Below are 10,000 nucleotides of genomic sequence, written 5' to 3'. Positions count from 1 at the left end.
ATTATATCGTTACGGTATAATACAAATATGGATTCTTATGAAAGAAATATAAAATTATATATTAAATGTGGAAATATTATCATATGCGCTTGGTTTTATGTTATATATTACCAGAGATATATATGAAAAGAGATAAATTTTAAATTTATCTTCAAAATGCAAATGATTTAACTTAATATTTATATTGGTTAAACAAAAATTGTACATGTGTGGATACAATAATTATGTATGTTGGAAATAAAATGATATTTTATAATGAAATATGTATGTATAAAAAGATAAAATTATAGAAATATATATATTACAATAATTAGATGAAATTCTTGTTATATTGGTAAAACAAGTATAAATTAAAAATGAAAATATGGATTACGAATGCTATATAAAAATGGCCGTAATCGAATGGATTTTTTTACTTATATATTTAAAATTTTACCCAAAGGCGAAATATTGAATTTTATTCAATATAATAAAAATCATGGAATTATATAAAGTGAAAAATCTATATATCTATATATCTATTATATTGCTTATTTCGATTCAAAATATATGAATGGAATATGAAGGAAAAACATTATTCTGGTTGATCCTGCCAGTAGTTATATGCTTGTCTCAAAGATTAAGCCATGCATGTCTAAGTACACACGAATTAAAAGTGAAACCGCAAAAGGCTCATTATATCAGTTATGGTTCCTTAGATCGTTAACAGTTACTTGGATAACTGTGGTAATTCTAGAGCTAATACATGCAATTAAAACATGAACCTTATGGGACATGTGCTTTTATTAGGCTAAAACCAAGCGATCGCAAGATCGTTATATTGGTTGAACTCTAGATAACATGCAGATCGTATGGTCTTGTACCGACGACAGATCTTTCAAATGTCTGCCCTATCAACTTTTGATGGTAGTATCTAGGACTACCATGGTTGCAACGGGTAACGGGGAATCAGGGTTCGATTCCGGAGAGGGAGCCTGAGAAACGGCTACCACATCTAAGGAAGGCAGCAGGCGCGTAAATTACCCACTCCCAGCTCGGGGAGGTAGTGACGAAAAATAACAATACAGGACTCATATCCGAGGCCCTGTAATTGGAATGAGTACACTTTAAATCCTTTAACAAGGACCAATTGGAGGGCAAGTCTGGTGCCAGCAGCCGCGGTAATTCCAGCTCCAATAGCGTATATTAAAGTTGTTGCGGTTAAAACGTTCGTAGTTGAACTTGTGCTTCATACGGGTAGTACAACTTACAATTGTGGTTAGTACTATACCTTTATGTATGTAAGCGTATTACCGGTGGAGTTCTTATATGTGATTAAATACTTGTATTTTTTCATATGTTCCTCCTATTTAAAAACCTGCACTAGTGCTCTTAAACGAGTGTTATTGTGGGCCGGTACTATTACTTTGAACAAATTAGAGTGCTTAAAGCAGGCTTCAAATGCCTGAATATTCTGTGCATGGGATAATGAAATAAGACCTCTGTTCTGCTTTCATTGGTTTTCAGATCAAGAGGTAATGATTAATAGAAGCAGTTTGGGGGCATTAGTATTACGACGCGAGAGGTGAAATTCTTGGACCGTCGTAAGACTAACTTAAGCGAAAGCATTTGCCAAAGATGTTTTCATTAATCAAGAACGAAAGTTAGAGGTTCGAAGGCGATCAGATACCGCCCTAGTTCTAACCATAAACGATGCCAGCTAGCAATTGGGTGTAGCTACTTTTATGGCTCTCTCAGTCGCTTCCCGGGAAACCAAAGCTTTTGGGCTCCGGGGGAAGTATGGTTGCAAAGCTGAAACTTAAAGGAATTGACGGAAGGGCACCACCAGGAGTGGAGCCTGCGGCTTAATTTGACTCAACACGGGAAAACTTACCAGGTCCGAACATAAGTGTGTAAGACAGATTGATAGCTCTTTCTCGAATCTATGGGTGGTGGTGCATGGCCGTTCTTAGTTCGTGGAGTGATTTGTCTGGTTAATTCCGATAACGAACGAGACTCAAATATATTAAATAGATATCTTCAGGATTATGGTGCTGAAGCTTATGTAGCCTTCATTCATGGTGGCAGTAAAATGTTTATTGTGTTTGAATGTGTTTATGTAAGTGGAGCCGTACCTGTTGGTTTGTCCCATTATAAGGACACTAGCTTCTTAAATGGACAAATTGCGTCTAGCAATAATGAGATTGAGCAATAACAGGTCTGTGATGCCCTTAGATGTCCTGGGCTGCACGCGCGCTACAATGAAAGTATCAACGTGTATTTCCTAGACCGAGAGGTCCGGGTAAACCGCTGAACCACTTTCATGCTTGGGATTGTGAACTGAAACTGTTCACATGAACTTGGAATTCCCAGTAAGTGTGAGTCATTAACTCGCATTGATTACGTCCCTGCCCTTTGTACACACCGCCCGTCGCTACTACCGATTGAATTATTTAGTGAGGTCTCCGGACGTGATCACTGTGACGCCTTGCGTGTTACGGTTGTTTCGCAAAAGTTGACCGAACTTGATTATTTAGAGGAAGTAAAAGTCGTAACAAGGTTTCCGTAGGTGAACCTGCGGAAGGATCATTATTGTATAATATCCTTATCGTTAATAAACATTTGTTATAATACAAATAAATACAATTTACCAAAATAAAAATATTACAAAATGATTCCACGGAATCAAAAGTTAAAGTCAAAATAAAATGAAGATGGCTTTTATTTTATATGTGGGGCTTGGCAACCTCATAAAAAGACTTTAACATTATTAATGTTGTTGTGCGTATTTGTGGCAGTACCTACTACAACAATGGCGTTTCCTATAAAAACAAATTCTCGAAAATGGAAATCGAAGAAACTGAACAAAATTTGAAAGTAGAAGTCGAATTAAAATTAAAATAATTTTGAATGTGGTATTCAAAATAAGTGTGTGTGTATATGGACCATAATATACACGCGTTGCGAATATGTATTGTTCATCTATGTTATGAGCATACGTTGGCTAATGCAACAACCTAAAATATACAATGTTTGTACCTGTCATCCATCAGGTTAATGTTTTATATAAATTTTGCAGTATGTGTCACCCAAAATAGCAAACCATAACCAGATTTTTATGATACATAATGCTTATATGAAACTAAGACATATCGCAACATTTATTTTTAGGTATAAAAATAAATTTATTGAAGGAATTGATATATGCCAGTAAAATGGTGTATTTTTAATTTCTTTCAATAAAAACAATATTGATATTATATAAAAATGAATTATAAAACTCTAAGCGGTGGATCACTCGGCTCATGGGTCGATGAAGAACGCAGCAAACTGTGCGTCATCGTGTGAACTGCAGGACACATGAACATCGACATTTTGAACGCATATCGCAGTCCATGCTGTTATGTACTTTAATTAATTTTATAGTGCTGCTTGGACTACATATGGTTGAGGGTTGTAAGACTATGCTAATTAAGTTGTTTATAAATTTTTTATAAGCATATGGTATATTATTGGATTAAATAATGATTTTATTCATAATATTAAAAAAGAAATGAAAAACATTATCTCACATTTGAATGTGAAAAACGAAGAGAAATATTTTCTTTTTCAATCAAATAATACTGAGAAATGTCTAGCATAAAAAATTGAAATATTTTTCATCTAGAATTGTCTCTTATTAATGATTCGGAAAAAGAAAAATCTTGGTTTTGTTATTATTCTTCGTTGGTTCGTTAAATGGATAAAAAATAACTTTGCTTACAAGAACTATTGGAACTATTTATAACGAATTTAATTGATTGTTTTATCATTTATATATAAAGAATTTATGGCAAAAAATAGTTATATATACAACCTCAACTCATATGGGACTACCCCCTGAATTTAAGCATATTAATTAGGGGAGGAAAAGAAACTAACAAGGATTTTCTTAGTAGCGGCGAGCGAAAAGAAAACAGTTCAGCACTAAGTCACTTTGTCTATATGGCAAATGTGAGATGCAGTGTATGGAGCGTCAATATTCTAGTATGAGAAATTAATGATTTAAGTCCTTCTTAAATGAGGCCATTTACCCATAGAGGGTGCCAGGCCCGTATAACGTTAATGATTACTAGATGATGTTTCCAAAGAGTCGTGTTGCTTGATAGTGCAGCACTAAGTGGGTGGTAAACTCCATCTAAAACTAAATATAACCATGAGACCGATAGTAAACAAGTACCGTGAGGGAAAGTTGAAAAGAACTCTGAATAGAGAGTTAAACAGTACGTGAAACTGCTTAGAGGTTAAGCCCGATGAACCTGAATATCCGTTATGGAAAATTCATCATTAAAATTGTAATATTTAAATAATATTATTAAGAATAATGTGCATTTTTTCCATATAAGGACATTGTAATCTATTAGCATATCCCAAATTTATCATAAAATATAACTTATAGTTTATTCCAATTAAATTGCTTGCATTTTAACACAGAATAAATGTTATTAATTTGATAAAGTGCTGATAGATTTATATTATTACAGAGCGTTAATTTTTCGGAATTATATAATGGCATAATTATCATTGATTTTTGTGTTTATTATATGCTCTTGTATGATTAACAATGCGAAAGATTCAGGATACCTTCGGGACCCGTCTTGAAACACGGACCAAGGAGTCTAACATATGTGCAAGTTATTGGGATGTAAACCTAATAGCGTAATTAACTTGACTAATAATGGGATTAGTTTTTTAGCTATTTATAGCTAATTAACACAATCCCGGGGCGTTCTATATAGTTATGTATAATGTATATTTATATTATTTATGCCTCTAACTGGAACGTACCTTGAGCATATATGCTGTGACCCGAAAGATGGTGAACTATACTTGATCAGGTTGAAGTCAGGGGAAACCCTGATGGAAGACCGAAACAGTTCTGACGTGCAAATCGATTGTCAGAATTGAGTATAGGGGCGAAAGACCAATCGAACCATCTAGTAGCTGGTTCCTTCCGAAGTTTCCCTCAGGATAGCTGGTGCATTTTAATATTATATAAAATAATCTTATCTGGTAAAGCGAATGATTAGAGGCCTTAGGGTCGAAACGATCTTAACCTATTCTCAAACTTTAAATGGGTAAGAACCTTAACTTTCTTGATATGAAGTTCAAGGTTATGATATAATGTGCCCAGTGGGCCACTTTTGGTAAGCAGAACTGGCGCTGTGGGATGAACCAAACGTAATGTTACGGTGCCCAAATTAACAACTCATGCAGATACCATGAAAGGCGTTGGTTGCTTAAAACAGCAGGACGGTGATCATGGAAGTCGAAATCCGCTAAGGAGTGTGTAACAACTCACCTGCCGAAGCAACTAGCCCTTAAAATGGATGGCGCTTAAGTTGTATACCTATACATTACCGCTAAAGTAGATGATTTATATTACTTGTGATATAAATTTTGAAACTTTAGTGAGTAGGAAGGTACAATGGTATGCGTAGAAGTGTTTGGCGTAAGCCTGCATGGAGCTGCCATTGGTACAGATCTTGGTGGTAGTAGCAAATAATCGAATGAGACCTTGGAGGACTGAAGTGGAGAAGGGTTTCGTGTGAACAGTGGTTGATCACGAGTTAGTCGGTCCTAAGTTCAAGGCGAAAGCCGAAAATTTTCAAGTAAAACAAAAATGCCTAACTATATAAACAAAGCGAATATAATACACTTGAATAATTTTGAACGAAAGGGAATACGGTTCCAATTCCGTAACCTGTTGAGTATCCGTTTGTTATTAAATATGGGCCTCGTGCTCATCCTGGCAACAGGAACGACCATAAAGAAGCCGTCGAGAGATATCGGAAGAGTTTTCTTTTCTGTTTTATAGCCGTACTACCATGGAAGTCTTTCGCAGAGAGATATGGTAGATGGGCTAGAAGAGCATGACATATACTGTTGTGTCGATATTTTCTCCTCGGACCTTGAAAATTTATGGTGGGGACACGCAAACTTCTCAACAGGCCGTACCAATATCCGCAGCTGGTCTCCAAGGTGAAGAGTCTCTAGTCGATAGAATAATGTAGGTAAGGGAAGTCGGCAAATTAGATCCGTAACTTCGGGATAAGGATTGGCTCTGAAGATTGAGATAGTCGGGCTTGATTGGGAAACAATAACATGGTTTATGTGCTCGTTCTGGGTAAATAGAGTTTCTAGCATTTATGTTAGTTACTTGTTCCCCGGATAGTTTAGTTACGTAGCCAATTGTGGAACTTTCTTGCTAAAATTTTTAAGAATACTATTTGGGTTAAACCAATTAGTTCTTATCAATTATAACGATTATCAATTAACAATCAATTCAGAACTGGCACGGACTTGGGGAATCCGACTGTCTAATTAAAACAAAGCATTGTGATGGCCCTAGCGGGTGTTGACACAATGTGATTTCTGCCCAGTGCTCTGAATGTCAAAGTGAAGAAATTCAAGTAAGCGCGGGTCAACGGCGGGAGTAACTATGACTCTCTTAAGGTAGCCAAATGCCTCGTCATCTAATTAGTGACGCGCATGAATGGATTAACGAGATTCCTACTGTCCCTATCTACTATCTAGCGAAACCACAGCCAAGGGAACGGGCTTGGAATAATTAGCGGGGAAAGAAGACCCTTTTGAGCTTGACTCTAATCTGGCAGTGTAAGGAGACATAAGAGGTGTAGAATAAGTGGGAGATATTAGACCTCGGTTTGGTATCGTCAATGAAATACCACTACTCTTATTGTTTCCTTACTTACTTGATTAAATGGAACGTGTATCATTTCCTAGCCATTATACGGATATATTTATTATATCTTATGGTATTGGGTTTTGATGCAAGCTTCTTGATCAAAGTATCACGAGTTTGTTATATAATCGCAAACAAATTCTTTAATAAAACGATGCATTTATGTATTTTTGATTTGAAAATTTGGTATAACTCCAATTACTCAGGTATGATCCAATTCAAGGACATTGCCAGGTAGGGAGTTTGACTGGGGCGGTACATCTCTCAAATAATAACGGAGGTGTCCCAAGGCCAGCTCAGTGCGGACAGAAACCACACATAGAGCAAAAGGGCAAATGCTGACTTGATCTCGGTGTTCAGTACACACAGGGACAGCAAAAGCTCGGCCTATCGATCCTTTTGGTTTAAAGAGTTTTTAACAAGAGGTGTCAGAAAAGTTACCATAGGGATAACTGGCTTGTGGCGGCCAAGCGTTCATAGCGACGTCGCTTTTTGATCCTTCGATGTCGGCTCTTCCTATCATTGTGAAGCAAAATTCACCAAGCGTTGGATTGTTCACCCATGCAAGGGAACGTGAGCTGGGTTTAGACCGTCGTGAGACAGGTTAGTTTTACCCTACTAATGACAAAACGTTGTTGCGACAGCATTCCTGCGTAGTACGAGAGGAACCGCAGGTACGGACCAATGGCACAATACTTGTTCGAGCGAACAGTGGTATGACGCTACGTCCGTTGGATTATGCCTGAACGCCTCTAAGGTCGTATCCGTGCTGGACTGCAATGATAAATAAGGGGCAATTTGCATTGTATGGCTTCTAAACCATTTAAAGTTTATAATTTATTTTATAAACGACAATGGATGTGATGCCAATGTAATTTGTAACATAGTAAATTAGGAGGATCTTCGATCACCTGATGCCGCGCTAGTTACATATAAAAGCATTATTTAATACAATGACAAAGCCTAGAATCAATTGTAAACGACTTTTGTAACAGGCAAGGTGTTGTAAGTGGTTGAGCAGCTGCCATACTGCGATCCACTGAAGCTTATCCTTTGCTTGATGATTCGATAAATAAATGATTTTTCCTGTAGCCAAACAAACACCTCGTCATCAATTTAGTGACGCATATGATATTGTCCCTATCATATAATTTTTGATATAAAGACTTTAAAGAATTATATCAAGTTGCCAAATACCTCGTCATCAATTTAGTGACGCATATGATATTGTCCCTATCGTATAATTTTTGATATAAAGACTTTAAAGAATTCTATCACGTTGCCAAATACCTCGTCATCAATTTAGTGACGCATATGATATTGTCCCTATCATATAATTAATATAAAGACTTTAATGAATTGTGTCAAGTTGCCAAACACCTCGTCATCAATTTAGTGACGCATATGATATTGTCCCTATCATATAATTTTGATATAAAAACTTTAAAGAATTTATCAAGTTGCCAAATACCTCGTCATCAATTTAGTGACGCATATGATATTGTCCCTATCATATAATTAATATAAAGACTTTAATGAATTGTGTCAAGTTGCCAAACACCTCGTCATCAATTTAGTGACGCATATGATATTGTCCCTATCATATAATTTTGATATAAAAACTTTAAAGAATTTATCAAGTTGCCAAATACCTCGTCATCAATTTAGTGACGCATATGATATTGTCCTATCATATAATTAATATAAAGACTTTAATGAATTGTGTCAAGTTGCCAAACACCTCGTCATCAATTTAGTGACGCATATGATATTGTCCCTATCATATAATTTTTGATATAAAAAACTTTAAAGAATTGTATCAAGTTGCCAAAATACCTCGTCATCAATTTAGTGACGCATATGATATTGTCCTATCATATAATTAATATAAAGACTTTAATGAATTGTGTCAAGTTGCCAAACACCTCGTCATCAATTTAGTGACGCATATGATATTGTCCCTATCATATAATTTTTGATATAAAGACTTTAAAGAATTATATCAAGTTGCCAAATACCTCGTCATCAATTTAGTGACGCATATGATATTGTCTCTATCATATAATTAATATAAAGACTTTAATGAATTGTGTCAAGTGCCAAACACCTCGTCATCAATTTAGTGACGCATATGATATTGTCCCTATCATATAATTTTGATATAAAACTTTAAAGAATTTATCAAGTTGCCAAATACCTCGTCATCAATTTAGTGACGCATATGATATTGTCTCTATCATATAATTAATATAAAGACTTAATGATTTGTGTCAGTTGCCAAACACCTCGTCATCAATTTAGTGACGCATGATATTGTCCCTATCATATAATTAATATAAAGACTTTTTAAGAATTGTATCAAGTTGCCAAACACCTCGTCATCAACTACTATATTATGGTTGCGCCGACCTCTCATATTGTATTCTCTTATGTCTTCATAGGATTTTGGCAATTATACGAGTAAATTAAATAATATACATATGAAAATGATTAATTATATGTTAAGGGAAAAAATGCTGAAATATTCCCATATTATCTTAGTATTATAGAGGAAGACCGTTGCGACCTCTGATATTGTTCAAAACTTATGTATTTATATGATTTGGCAATATATGAGTAAATTAAATAATATACATATGAAAATTATATTATTATATGTATAGGGAAAAAATGCTGAAAATATTCCCACATTCTCTTAGTATTATAGAGAAAAGCCATTATAGTGAGAGGGTATAGTAGTGTAAACGACCTACGACAGAGGGTTCAAAAACTACTAGGCTGCCGACCTCTCATATTGTTCAAAACTTATGTATTCATATGATTTTGCAATTATATGAGTAAATTAAATAATATACATATGAAATTATTAATTATTATATGTATAGGGGAAAAAATGCTGAAATATTCCACATTCTCTTAGTATTATAGAGAAAAGCCTGAGAGGGTATAGTAGTGTAAACGACCGGAATTACGACAGAGGGTTCAAAAACTACTATAGGTAGGCAGTGGTTGCCGACCTCTCATATTGTTCAAAACTTATGTATTCATATGATTTTGGCAATTATATGAGTAAATTAAATAATATACATATGAAAATTATTAATTATTATATGTATAAGGGAAAAATGCTGAAATATTCCCACATTCTCTTAGTATTATAGAGGAAAGACCGTTGCCGACCTCTGATATTGTTCAAAACTTATGTATTTATATGATTTTGGCAATTATATGAGTAAATTAAATAAATATACATATAAAATGATTAAATATTATATG

At 34.9% G+C, this 10,000-nt stretch overlaps 3 non-coding genes across 3 annotated transcripts; all 3 read left to right on the top strand.

Annotated features, from left to right (window-relative positions):
* Positions 1–576: 576 nt before the first annotated feature.
* On the top strand, positions 577–2,571 carry LOC117149881. The gene has a single exon (XR_004460587.1). It is a non-coding gene; the product is annotated as a small subunit ribosomal RNA (ribosomal RNA).
* Positions 2,572–3,257: 686 nt separating this feature from the next.
* On the top strand, positions 3,258–3,436 carry LOC117149878. Its single transcript, XR_004460585.1, has one exon. It is a non-coding gene; the product is annotated as a 5.8S ribosomal RNA (ribosomal RNA).
* Positions 3,437–3,831: 395 nt separating this feature from the next.
* Positions 3,832–7,793, top strand: LOC117149883. The gene has a single exon (XR_004460589.1). It is a non-coding gene; the product is annotated as a large subunit ribosomal RNA (ribosomal RNA).
* The last annotated feature ends 2,207 nt before the right edge of the window (positions 7,794–10,000 follow it).

The sequence above is a fragment of the Drosophila mauritiana genome, unplaced genomic scaffold (genome assembly GCF_004382145.1).
Source record: "Drosophila mauritiana strain mau12 unplaced genomic scaffold, ASM438214v1 U_49, whole genome shotgun sequence".
NCBI classification, from domain to species: Eukaryota; Metazoa; Arthropoda; class Insecta; order Diptera; family Drosophilidae; genus Drosophila; species Drosophila mauritiana.
Note: the sequence above shows the minus strand (reverse complement) of the source record. Positions and strands in the feature narration are given on the sequence as shown.